The sequence below is a fragment of the Scylla paramamosain genome, unplaced genomic scaffold (assembly GCF_035594125.1).
Source record: "Scylla paramamosain isolate STU-SP2022 unplaced genomic scaffold, ASM3559412v1 Contig65, whole genome shotgun sequence".
Classification (NCBI taxonomy): domain Eukaryota; kingdom Metazoa; phylum Arthropoda; class Malacostraca; order Decapoda; family Portunidae; genus Scylla; species Scylla paramamosain.
The window spans coordinates 432,325-445,000 of record NW_026973730.1 but is presented as its reverse complement, the minus strand read 5'-3'; the positions used below and the strand labels follow the sequence as shown (position 1 = coordinate 445,000).

General features: G+C 39.9%; 1 protein-coding gene across 1 annotated transcript in view; it reads right to left on the bottom strand.

The window, feature by feature from the left end:
• Positions 1-12,676, bottom strand: part of LOC135098462 (proline-rich protein 2-like) — a 37,459-nt gene that overhangs the window by 22,577 nt on the left and 2,206 nt on the right. The gene's annotated exons all lie outside the window — the stretch shown is intronic.

The following is a 12,676-nucleotide window of genomic DNA, read 5'->3' as shown; positions in this document are numbered from 1 at the left end:
AGTAGTAGTAGTAGTAGTAGTAGTAGAAGTAGTAGTAGTAGTAATGATTTATCCATCTATGTTTTAAATGTTTTTTTTAATTATTGTGATGTCATAATGCTTTCTCTCCTTCTCTATCTCTCTCTCTCTCTCTCTCTCTCTCTCTCTCTCTCTCTCTCTCTCTCTCTCTCTCTCTCTCTCTCTCTCTCTTCTCCCCGCAGACAGTGAGCGCGACATGGTAAGGACAGAGAAGTTCCTGGAGGTGATCAACGCAGCCAACACTTCCCTGCCGGAGCTGCGGAAACTGTCTTGGTCTGGCATTCCCTCACAAGTCCGTGCTGTGGCTTGGAGGTAATTAAATGTATGTATGTATGTGTGTATGTATGTGTGTGTGTTAGGTAGTACTAGTGAAGTTATGAATGTTTTTGTTTGTCTGTTAATTTTTAGTAATATAAAAAAAAAAAAAAAAAAACACATTAATTTCTCTCTCTCTCTCTCTCAGGGCTACCTCCCAGCAAACTCAGAGAGACGAGAGGACACGCTGCGAAGGAAACGAGAGGAATAATGGAGTTTTGTGGACCAGTACTATGGCACGAGGCACGAGGATATCCACCAAGATACCTTTAGACAGGTGTGTGTGTGTGTGTGTGTGTGTGTGTGTGTGTGTGTGTGTGTGTGTGTGTGTGTGTGTGTGTGTGTGTGTGTGTGTGTTGATAATCTTCCTTTCCTGTTTTTTTCTTTCAATATTTTTTTCTCTCTCTTTTTCTTTATTTTCTATGTGTGTATATCAGTTTAAAAGCTTCATTCTCCTGTCATAGGAATATTTGTCACCTGGTGTATCTTTTCAGTCATTCTTTTATATACTGACTAAGATCTCTATCCTTGTAATATAGAGACCACAAAAGCAAGTATTCTCCTCTCTACTGCTCTCATCTAACCTAACCTAACATAACCTTAGCAAACCAAACCTAACCAAACCAAACCAAACTTAACCTAACCTAACCAAACCTAACTTAACCTAACCAAACTTAACCTAACCCAACCTAACCAAACCAAACTTAACCTAACCCAACCTAACCAAACCAAACTTAACTTAACCGAACTTAACTTAACCTAACCTAATCGAATTTAACCTAACTTAACATAACCTAACCAAACTTAACTTAACCTAACCTAACCTAACCAAACCTAACTTAACCTAACCTAACCAAACTTAACCTAACCTAACCTAACCAAACTTAACTTAACCTAACCAAACTTAACCTAGTCTCACCAAACCCATGTCTCTCCACAGATTCACATTGACATCCCACGCATGTCTCCCCTGATTCCGTTGTTCCAACAAACAATCGTACAAGAAATGTTTGAGCGCATTCTGTACATCTGGGCCATCCGTCACCCTGCCTCAGGTTACGTGCAGGGGATCAACGACCTTGTCACACCCTTCTTCATCGTCTTCCTTCATGAGGTGGTTCCTAAAGGTGAGGTTTTCAATGTCTTTTCCTACTTTGTGATTTAGATTAAGTTCTTGTCTTGTAAGGGCCTATTCTGTAATGCTCTGCTTTCTTGTTCCTTCTCTGCCATCATTTTCCAGAGTGCAGAGGGATAATTAGCTGTGTTCTCAGAGTGTTTCTCCTGTTCATAATGTAGAAGTCTTGTTAATCTGATTTTAAAAACACTTAAAAATGCTTTGCTCATTTATCAAGACTGTTTTTCAAGGTCAAGGAGATGATTAGCCAGTTTTCAAGAGTGCTTTCTCCTGTTGATAATGTAGAAGTCTTGTTAATCTGTTACCAGAATCATGAAAAACACACTTAAAAATGCTTTGTACAGCTTTATCAAGACTGTTTTTCAAGGTCAGAGGAAGTATTAGCACAGAAGTGTTTCAAAATATGAGTACCAAATATCTATCAGTTTATCTATCCATCAGTTTGTTAATCTGTCACTAGAATCATGAAAGATTACAGTATTAAAAACCTATGTCCATCAGCTATCAATCTATCTATCTATCAATCAACAAGCAGGAAGTACAGACACTAGGCATTCAAAAAGATTACTTTACCAAACCTATCTATCAGTTTATCTATCCAATCAGTTTATTTTGTTAGACATACGAGGGAAGATTGAAGCGGAGCAGCGGTGGTGGAGGCAGACAGCTATCTGGTGTATCCATCAATCTATCAATCAACTATCTATCTATCAATCAATCTATTAGCAAAGAAGACACTAGGCATTCAAAAAGATTACTTTATTGCCAAACCTAACCTATCCATGCATCCGTTCACCAATCAGGAGAGTGGAGAAGATTGAAGGTGTGTGTGTGTGTGTGTGTGTGTGTGTGTGTGTGTGTGTGTGTGTGTGTGTGTGTGTGTGTGTGTGTGTGTGTGTGTGTGTTTCTCAGTTATTCTTGTGTTCTCTTAAGTATGCAACAGCCTCGGCGAACTTATGAAGAGGATAGATGGTGTGTGTGTGTGTGTGTGTGTGTGTGTGTGTGTGTGTGTGTGTGTGTGTGTGTGTGTGTGTGTGTGTGTGTGTGTGTGTGTGTGTGTGCAACAATTAACTCAATCCATCTTTCCACAGTCAATCTCCAGCCTCTCTTTGTCTCTGTAGTAATCTGGTTGTGTGTGTTTTCCTTCCGATGTGTTCAACAACTGTGCCAATGAGGGAGATGCCCCTAGGCTGCACCGTCAGGCTCTGTGTGACACACTGTGTGAACCTGTGTGCTTCTCCCTTCGTGCTCTATGTGTGTGCATGTGTGTTCTCACCCTGCTTTCTCCCAGCACCTCATGAACCAGAGGGATTTCCAGGTGTGTGTGTGTGTGTGTGTGTGTGTGTGTGTGTGTGTGTGTGTGTGTGTGTGTGTGTGTGTGTGTGTGTGTGTGTGTGTGTGTGTGTGTGTGTGTGTGTGTGCAACTTAATCCTAACTCAATCCATCTTTGCCAGCACCTCATGAACCAGAGAGGGACTTTCAAGTGAGGGTTTTTTATGTAGGATAGGACACTGGCCAATTTTCCTCCATTAAAAACAATATGCCCACTGAGGGAGATGCCAGTCCATGAAAAGGGTCAGAGCAGTGGTCAAACACTGCACGCTGAATAAGTGTCTTGAAACCTCCCTCTTGAAGGAATTCAAGTGCCTAGGAGTGTGAAATCAGAAGCAGGCAGGGAGTTCCAGAGTTTACCAGAAAAGGGATGAATGACTGGTTCCGAGGGTGTGTGTGTGTGTGTGTGTGTGTGCGTGTGTGTGAAGTGCTGTGTGTGTGTGTGTGTGTGTGTGTGTGTGTGTGCAGTGTCACCTGTGTTCTCCTAACCTAACCTAACACCAACAGTGACTAATTTTTGCTACTACATCATGAGAGCTATACATAAGGGATCTTTCCTCCTAACCTAACCTAACTTTTACATTGAAACTATTCCCTACCACTAGAGTCCAAGGGTAACAACTAAATCCATTAATCTAAAAATATGCCCTTAATGCTGAGAATCTGCCAGTCCTCTTGGTCAGACACGGAGATCAGTCTGCTGGTCAAAACTTGATGAAGTACACATTTGCTGTCTTGAAACCACCTCTTGAAAGAATTCAAGCATAGGACAGGTGGAAATACAGGAAACAGGCAAACAGGGAGTTCCAGAGTTTCACCAGAGAAAGGGATGAATGACTGGTTCCGAGGGTCAATGAAATGACTGACTTCCGAGGAAATCTAGGCCATGGGTTTTACCAGAAAAATGCCCAGTGCTTATTTAGATATTCTGTATGAAGTGAGCAGTCGCACACCTTATCCTTTAAACAGCAGGTGTAACCTAACCTGAACACCAACAGTGACTAATATAAGCAAAAAATAGAAACTACATATCTGAAGAGAAATTATACAAGAAAATCTTTCCTCCTAAAAAAAAAAATACCTTAGAAAATTCCCTGCCCCACATTGAAAGCTATTCCCTACCACTAGAGTCAAAAAAACAATATTAACCTAACTAAACACAATAATAAACACTAAAACACTCCCACAGGCTTTAATGCTGAAAAAAACATCAATAAACACCACAAAACATCCTCTTGGTGCCAGGTACACGGGTGCTGGAGTGCTGGTGGCCTGAGAGATGACATTCAGGTGTGAAGTACACAGTTTGTGATGCGCCAGATTGTGCCGTGTTACCCAGTACCAGACACGGAAGTGATGCCACAGCCCACACAACAGTGGTAGCAACACCGCAAACCATGACTGTGTGTGTGTGCGTGTGTAAAATGTAATGGGGAACGCAAGGAACAGATGAGTTTAAAACTGCATTTGGAAACTTACTTATGGGTTTACCAGAAATAATGATACCACAGAACGTAGTATTATTAGTTGACTGGATAGAACCAGCAGAGAGGCATCAAATCTTTCATAATCTGCCTAAAGTAACTAAATATGTCCAGAAAATATAAGCAAACAAATTTAGTTAAACATGAGAAAACACCAGAGAAATTAACAAGAATAATGTTAATGAAAAAAAAATACCTTGTCTTATGTTAATTCACTGCTATCATACCATATCAAAAAAAACAATATGCTCAGGAATCCTGAGCAAACACAATAATAACACTAAAACCCCAGAATACTGATAAACATCAATAATTTACACCACAAAACACCAGGCATATATGCCACTGTTCAAATTACAATAAGACCAATTTAATGAGATTGAATGTTGTGTTTGGAGAATTGTGAAAAAGTGTGAGGTGGAGCCAGTTTTGATTGTGCCGTGTTACCCATGTTTTTACAGACACGATTGGCACAGTCTCTCTCTCTCTCTCTCACCCACACACTGTGACTGTGTGTGTGCTTCCTCAAGATGTGAAAGATGTGTTTTACCCACAAAAAGACCTCTCAGACCCTCCTCAAGCTCCCAGGACCCCCTTTGAAGGGGTCTAATATACCACTAATACACACATATATATCAAGAGAACAGTGACAGTAATAACAAAAATTGACACATACCTTCTGTGTCCTCTGCAAATCTCCCTCACTCTGAATGTAACTAAGAGGCAATATGTCCAGAAACATAAGCTGTTACCAACATAGTCATCTGGAAGGCAAAAAAGAGATTAATAATATAACCCTGGGGGCCACCACTAAATCTGTCTTATGTTTTTCATATGCTATGTGTATTTCTTTTTAATCTCCTGAGCAATAACTAAACTAACCTTCTTTCCCCAAAATGCAGATAAACCTTTAAAATTTACCATCAGCATTATAAATTTAGTTGCATATATCCACTGTTCAAATTACAATAAGACCGATTTAATGAGATTTAATGTTGTGTTTTGGAGTTTTATTTAAAATATCAGTTTTTTTTTCTCTAATTTGTAGTTAACATGTTTTAAATGCTTGGCAAGTCTCTCTCTCTCTCTCTCTCCCCACACACCTCCAGGGGCTTCCTCAAGATTGAAAGATTAACTATTTACCCACAAGAAGACCTTCTCAGACCCTTCCTCAAGCTCCCAGGATCCCCCTTAGAAGACCTCCACACCCACAAGACCCCAACACACCTCCACGGGCTTCCTCAAGATTGAAAGATTAACTATTTACCCACAAGAAGACCTCTCAGACCCTCCTCAAGCTCCCAGGATCCCTTAGAAGACCCCCACACACCCCCAGCGGCTTACCTTAGGGGAGAACGGGTCATGTTGATTGTGTTTTTCTGCAGTGACGACAGAGTGGTTGTTGACTTGGGTGTGGTGGGCAGGCTGGCTGGTACGCTTTTCCTGTAAGATGTAGGGGCTGTTAGTAGTAGTAGTAGTAGTAGTAGTAGTAGTAGTAGTAGTAGTAGTAGTAGTAGTAGTAGTAGTAGTAGTAGTGGTGGTGGTGGTGGTGTGTCTAGAAGTGTTTGAGGATATTTTGGTGTGTTTTGAAGGAGTTTGTATGTTGTAATGTGTTTTTAATGTGTTGTTGTGTGTTTGCAGGTGTGTTGGGGTGTTTAAGGGGTGGGCAGACTGGTGGTGCCTTCCCCCAGCAAGTTACAGAGGCTATTAACATAAGAGTAGAAGATAAGACAAGTCACAAGCAAGCCACAAAACAAAATGAGGCCTCCTTAAGATTACTACCCTCCCATAAACCACTCGGTAAACACACACACACACACACACACACACACACACATACACACCTGTTGGACATAGCAAGGTGACAGTCAGTTCTTGTCAGTATCTTGAAATCAGCAGTGTTGCATTGAGAACCCTTTGAGTCTGGAAGAAAAACAAACTCATTAATTAGACTTCCACCATTGCTGACAACTTCATACTAATTACAGACACACAGAACAAGATAACAGTGTCAGTTTATGGTGTGCGGGTGTCCCCTAGGACACCCGCACACCTTCAGGACCCCCACACACCTCCAGGGGCTTCCTCAACATTGAAAGATTAACTATTTACCCACAAAAGACTTCTCAGACCCTCCTCAAGCTCACAGGACCCCCTTAGAAGACCCCCACACCCACAAGACCCACACACCTCCACGGGCCACCTCAGGATAGAAGGATTAAATATTCACCCACAATAACACCTCGCAGATCCTCCCCAAGCTCCCAGGACCCCTTAGAAGATCCCCAGACACCCCTAGGACCCGCACACACCCCCAGGAGCTTACCTTAGGGGAGAACGGGTCATGTTGATTGTGTTTTTCTGCAGTGACGACAAAGTGGTTGTTGACATGGGTGTGGTGGGCAGGCTGGCTGGTACGCTTTTCCTGTAAGATATAGGGGCTGTTAGTAGTAGTAGTAGTAGTAGTAGTAGTAGTAGTAGTAGTAGGAAAGGGAGGAGGAGTGATGATATTGGTAAAAGAGGATATTGTTGTTGAGGAAGTGGAATATGGTGATGGAATGGTGGAAACTTTGAGTATTGTGATTAAGATCAAAGGAAGTGAAAAAGGAAAGTTATCATGACTTATGTATCACCAAAAACTAATGCATGGAAGACCAGTAGATATAAAACTATGCAACTAAAAACAAGAAATAGCATAGAGGAAATGATAAGGAAAAGTGACAAAGTGTTCTTAGTAGGTGACTTCAACACTAAAGGAATTAACTGGGAGGAGATGGAAGTGATAGAAAATGTTGGGTTGTGGAGAGAACTTAGGCACACACACACACACACACACACACACACACACACACACACACACACACACACACACACACACACACACACACACACACTTACAAAAGACAAGAGCAAGTGTAGATAGCCCTAATTAGATACAATGTTGTGTGTGTGAGTGTGTATTTCCCCAGTTTTGACATACAGGAAAAGAACAGTGCTTGTACTGACACATATTTATATCCAGTAATGTCCTGTTTGGCTTTCAAGTGTTTAATATTCCTAATGTGGACTACTTTGTATCCAAGGTGTTCAATCCAAGTTTCAGCATTGCTATGAGAAAAATTGTATTCATTGATATCTTTCATATGAGCAGTCATTTGAATTTCTTGCTGTATCTTGTATCTCTTTAATCACAAAAAAAAAAAAATATATATATATATATATATATATATATATATATATATATATATATATATATATATATATATATATATATATATATATATATATATATATATATATATGTATATATATACATATATATGTATATATATATATATATATATATATATATATATATATATATATATATATATATATATATATATATGAAATCTGTCATCTTGGAATTTCTTTGATGCCTTGGATATTATATGATTTCCCCTTTTCATGTATTTATTTATTTATTTATTTATTTATTTTACGTATTTATTTATTTGTTTATTTATTTATTTATTTTTTGCTAATCTTTCTTCACTATCTTGGTTGATGCTCTTCATATTCTGTTTATGTTCCTTATGGTCTCTCTCAGTATGATGACCATATGATTGTTGAATATTCCAGTTTTGGATGGATCATGGAAATTGTTTCATCTAACTGAATGTCGTTCTTATAAGAACATAACATAAGAAATAAGGGAAGCTGCAAGAAGCGACCAGGCTTACACGTGGCAGTCCCTGATCATTTTCCTTGGTTTATGTCTTTCCTCTGAACCTGTTTTTAAGTGTGTCTGATGATAAGTTATCTTGAAACATTATTCCTAATTCTTTTCACATTCTTAATCTGTGGATTTGTTAATTTCTTATCAGGTAATTTCCTGTCTGTGTCATAGTACTCTTGCCAAATTCTGTCTGCACTTTTTGACATTATTATTATTTTTATTATTATTGTTATTATTGTTCAGACATTTAGACAACTTGGAGGAGGTAGGAGGAAAACACAGGTGTATGGAGTTGAGTTTATTCCTGACCAGTTTTGCCTACAGCTTCTTCAGCTGAAGAAGCTGTAGGAAACTGGTCGGGAGTAAACTCAACTCCATACACCTGTGTTTTTCTCCTACCTCCCGTATATATATATATATATATATATATATATATATATATATATATATATATATATATATATATATATATATATATATATATATATATATATATTCATCTAATCTTTTCTTGATATTTATGATATTTAATAATCCCTTGTTAAAACCACTTATAAGTTTGAAGACATGAATCAGGCCACTTCACACATTCCATGATTCTAAAGAGAGCAAATTGAGTGGTCTGAGATTTGTTACTCTATAATTAAGCTGTCTTACCAATCTGAAAACCTCAGTCATGTTGTCTTACCCTTCATCTCTTGGTAAAATTCATACTCAGATCATTGATTTTCATTCAACATACTTTTGCATTTCAGTGAAATTATATAAGCGAGAGAGAGAGAGAGAGAGAGAGAGAGAGAGAGAGAGAGAGAGAGAGAGAGAGAGAGAGAGAGAGAGAGAGAGAGAGAGAGAGAGAGAGAGAGAGAGAGATCAGAGAGAGAGAGAGAGAGAGAGAGAGAGAGAGAGAGAGAGAGAGAGAGAGAGAGAGAGAGAGAGAGAGAGAGAGAGAGAGAGAGAGAGAGAGAGAGAGAGAGAGAGAGAGAGAGAGAGAGAGAGAGAGAGAGAGAGAGAGAGAGAGAGAGAGAGAGAGAGAGAGAGAGAGAGAGAGAGAGAGAGAGAGAGAGAGAGAGAGAGAGAGAGAGAGAGAGAGAGAGAGAGAGAGAGAGAGAGAGAGAGAGAGAGAGAGAGAGAGAGAGAGAGAGAGAGAGAGAGAGAGAGAGAGAGAGAGAGAGAGAGAGAGAGAGAGAGAGAGAGAGAGAGAGAGAGAGAGAGAGAGAGAGAGAGAGAGAGAGAGAGAGAGAGAGAGAGAGAGAGAGAGAGAGAGAGAGAGAGAGAGAGAGAGACAATAAACACTTACTCCATTTCATTGGCTTTTTCAGAGAAGACTCTCAAAATGAACTCTCCTTCTTCATTAGGCTCAAAGGTGGATGGCACAATGCAGTAAGTGCCAGGGGGCAGCTTGAAGCGACAAGACACCTCCCTCATGTTGATGAAGGATGGGGAACGAGCCACTGAGGCAGAATACTTGAAGAAGTTCAGATCTAAAGGCCGAGGAACACCATCTGGGTCTCGTAACTGTAGAGTGAAAATGTGAATATGTGTAAGTTTAGCTAGTTACTGATGCCTGCTATTTATCACTCCTTCAAAGGCGTCGGCATGTTGGAAGAATCTCGACTTTGTTGTCTTTGCACATTGCAGTCCTCTCTCTCTATGATATTCTAATGATATGGCCTTCCATTTCACAGGAAGATATTTTTCACACCAGCAGCATTTAAGGTTATGTCTGTGATGAAATTTGGACTGATACTTGATCCAGGGAGTGACATAGGTTATGTCTGTGATAGGCTGTGAATAGCTGGGAGAGGGTGTGACAGGTTGTGAGAGGCTGGGAGAGGCTGAGAAAAGACAGTGAGAGGCTGGAAGATGGTGGAGAAAATAATGGGAAACTGGAAAAATGAGAGGGAGAGATGGAAAGAGACACACAGGTACACAGACACACCTGTAGGAAGGCCTCATTAATATCCCCTTATCAGCTGGAGGGAGGGCTACAGGTAATAATCTTTCTTCTTCCTCATCCGTGCCTCCTCCTCGTCCTCTTCTTCCTCTTCCTCCTCCACTTCGTACTCTGGAACTGGCGACCCCACCACTGGCACCTCGGACATGGCCTCCTGCGGGATGCTAAGGTAGTTAGGGTACTGTCTGAGTTAGCGTGTGTGTGTATGTTGGTTAAGTTTGGTTAAGTGTTAAATAAAGAATGGTATTTTATATTAATTTCAATCTATTTATCCACTTATTATCTGTATTTTTAAGATACATGTAGCATTTGAACTGTAAACCTTTCTAACTGTCTATCTCCTGCACACCCAGCTTGTCAACACCCCTGTGCCTGCAAACGGGTCACTGAACATTAAATAAACTTGTCCGAGTCCCCTACATACACACAAGTGGCTGGCCAGACAATGCATCAACTCAAACAATGGATAAACAGTGGGAATGTGCTGGTCTGAGCCCCCAAAACACACTAGTGCCTGGCCAGACACTGCATAGGCACAGATGGGGGGCTGGTTTGGCCTGACAGCACCCTCCAGTGTTCATGTAAACTCAGACTACCATTTGTAATTCTATTTTGGGGAGCCACACCTCAGAGAGTCTTCTTTTATTGCAGTTTTGTCTCCCACGGCTGGCTGGTGCCCCTCCTACATAACAAAATAAATAGATAATGTTTTTTTTTATCAGTTAGAGGACTTTTCATCTCTACCTGTTGAAATAAGATTATCTCGGAAAGTTTAAAAATGGATGCACTACTACTACTACTACTACTACTACTACTACTACTACTACTTACCCTGAACAATACCTCATCCTCAGCATCAGAGGACGGCCCCTCCCCCTCCTCACTGACTAACTGTTGTTGTTGTTGCAGTTGTTGTTGTAATAGAATCAACCTCTTCCTCTCCCTCTCTCTCTGACGTACCTCCCTCCTGGCTTCCTCTCTCTCTCCTCCTCCTCCTTCCTCTCCCTCCTCTCTTGCTTCTCTCTCTCTCTTGCTGCTGTTGCAATCTCTGGGTCCACAATGTCCTCGTTGATTCTTGGGATTTGCTGCAAAAGGAGAGAGAGAGAGAGAGAGTCAGTGGAAGTGAGAGAGAGGATGAGAGAGAAGGGTAAAAGTATTATTGTAAGTTTGTGGGATCTGTGAGAGAGAGAGAGAGAGAGAGAGAGAGAGAGAGAGAGAGAGAGAGAGAGAGAGAGAGAGAGAGAGAGAGAGAGAGAAATATGTAATAATAATAATAAGAAGAAGAAGAAGAAGAAGAAGAAGAAGAAGAAGAAGAAGAAGAAGAAGAAGAAGAAGAAGAAGAAGAAGAAGAAGAAGAAGAAGAAGAAGAAATGATGAGATAATAAGAGAAATAATGAGAAAGACAAAATATGTAATAATAATAATAATAATAATAATAATAATAACAATAATAATAATAATAATAATAATATCTAAAACATTCTCTCTCTCTCTCTCTCTCTCTCTCTCTCTCTCTCTCTCTCTCTCTCTCTCTCTCTCTCTCTCTCTCTCTCTCTCTTTTTCTCCTAGTGGTAATTTAAAAGATTTCTTAAAGGAATTGGAGAATATTAGTGTTTATATCTGGTCCTAAGTGAACTACATTCAACATTCAATGAATATTGAATTGATCCATGTGGTCAACTGGCTGGAATCCAATAAATTATCTCTTAACATAAACAAAACTCACTATATGTTGCTCACACACACAGTAAAAGTCCGAACCTACCAGTGTCTTACATTTAGGGACCTTAAACTCCTAGAAACTGGAGACATTACTGTATTCCAGACCTTGCCGTTTGTATACAAAGCTCTTAATACAAACATAACAGACACAGGCTCATGATATTCAGTTAAGACAGACAGGTAACTTAAGATACCCTTCTGCTGAACCTCCCGTGCCCAACAGAGTGTCGTCTCACGAGGAACCAAGCACTGGACCCAGCTCTCGTAATTATTCGTTGTATTTATTATTTTTCCCATTGTAATCAGCTCTACTATTATAAACATATAATTGTAATTTGTAGTAATTATTATTATTATTATTATTATTTGCTTGTGTTATTGGTATCATTATTTCTTGCAAGTATCTATAATTTGATTGGGTTAAAGTTATGAATTACTTACTATATAATTATGTACTGTTTTTTTTTCATGATAGCTGAATAAAACACTGGTCTTAATAAACCTTAGTGTAAAACATTCATTGGTCCACAAAGGCCTTGTGGTCCACAGACTGGCCATCACATATCAGAATGTCTATATACCAGTCTGTCTGTATATATTAACACCAATATATATCATTTAATCAATCAATCACTCTGTAAGGAAAATATACACAAATAAATACAATCAGATATATATAAATATACTCTCTCTCTCTCTCTCTCTCTCTCTCTCTCTCTCTCTCTCTCTCTCTCTCTCTCTCTCTCTCTCTCTCTCTCTCTCTCTCTCTCTCTCTCTCTCTCTCTCTCTCTCTCTCTCTCTCTCTCTCTCTCTCTCTCTCTCTCTCTCTCTCTCTCTCTCTCTCTCTCACCTGCTGGAGGAGGGAGATCAGCCAAGCCACAGGTAACCCAGGTGTGTGTGGCCCACCTCCACCTCCCTGGAACAACCTGAGGGGGAGGGAGGTGGTCAGAAGTAGTAGTAGTAGTAGTAGTAGTAGTAGTAGTAGTAGTAGTAGTAGT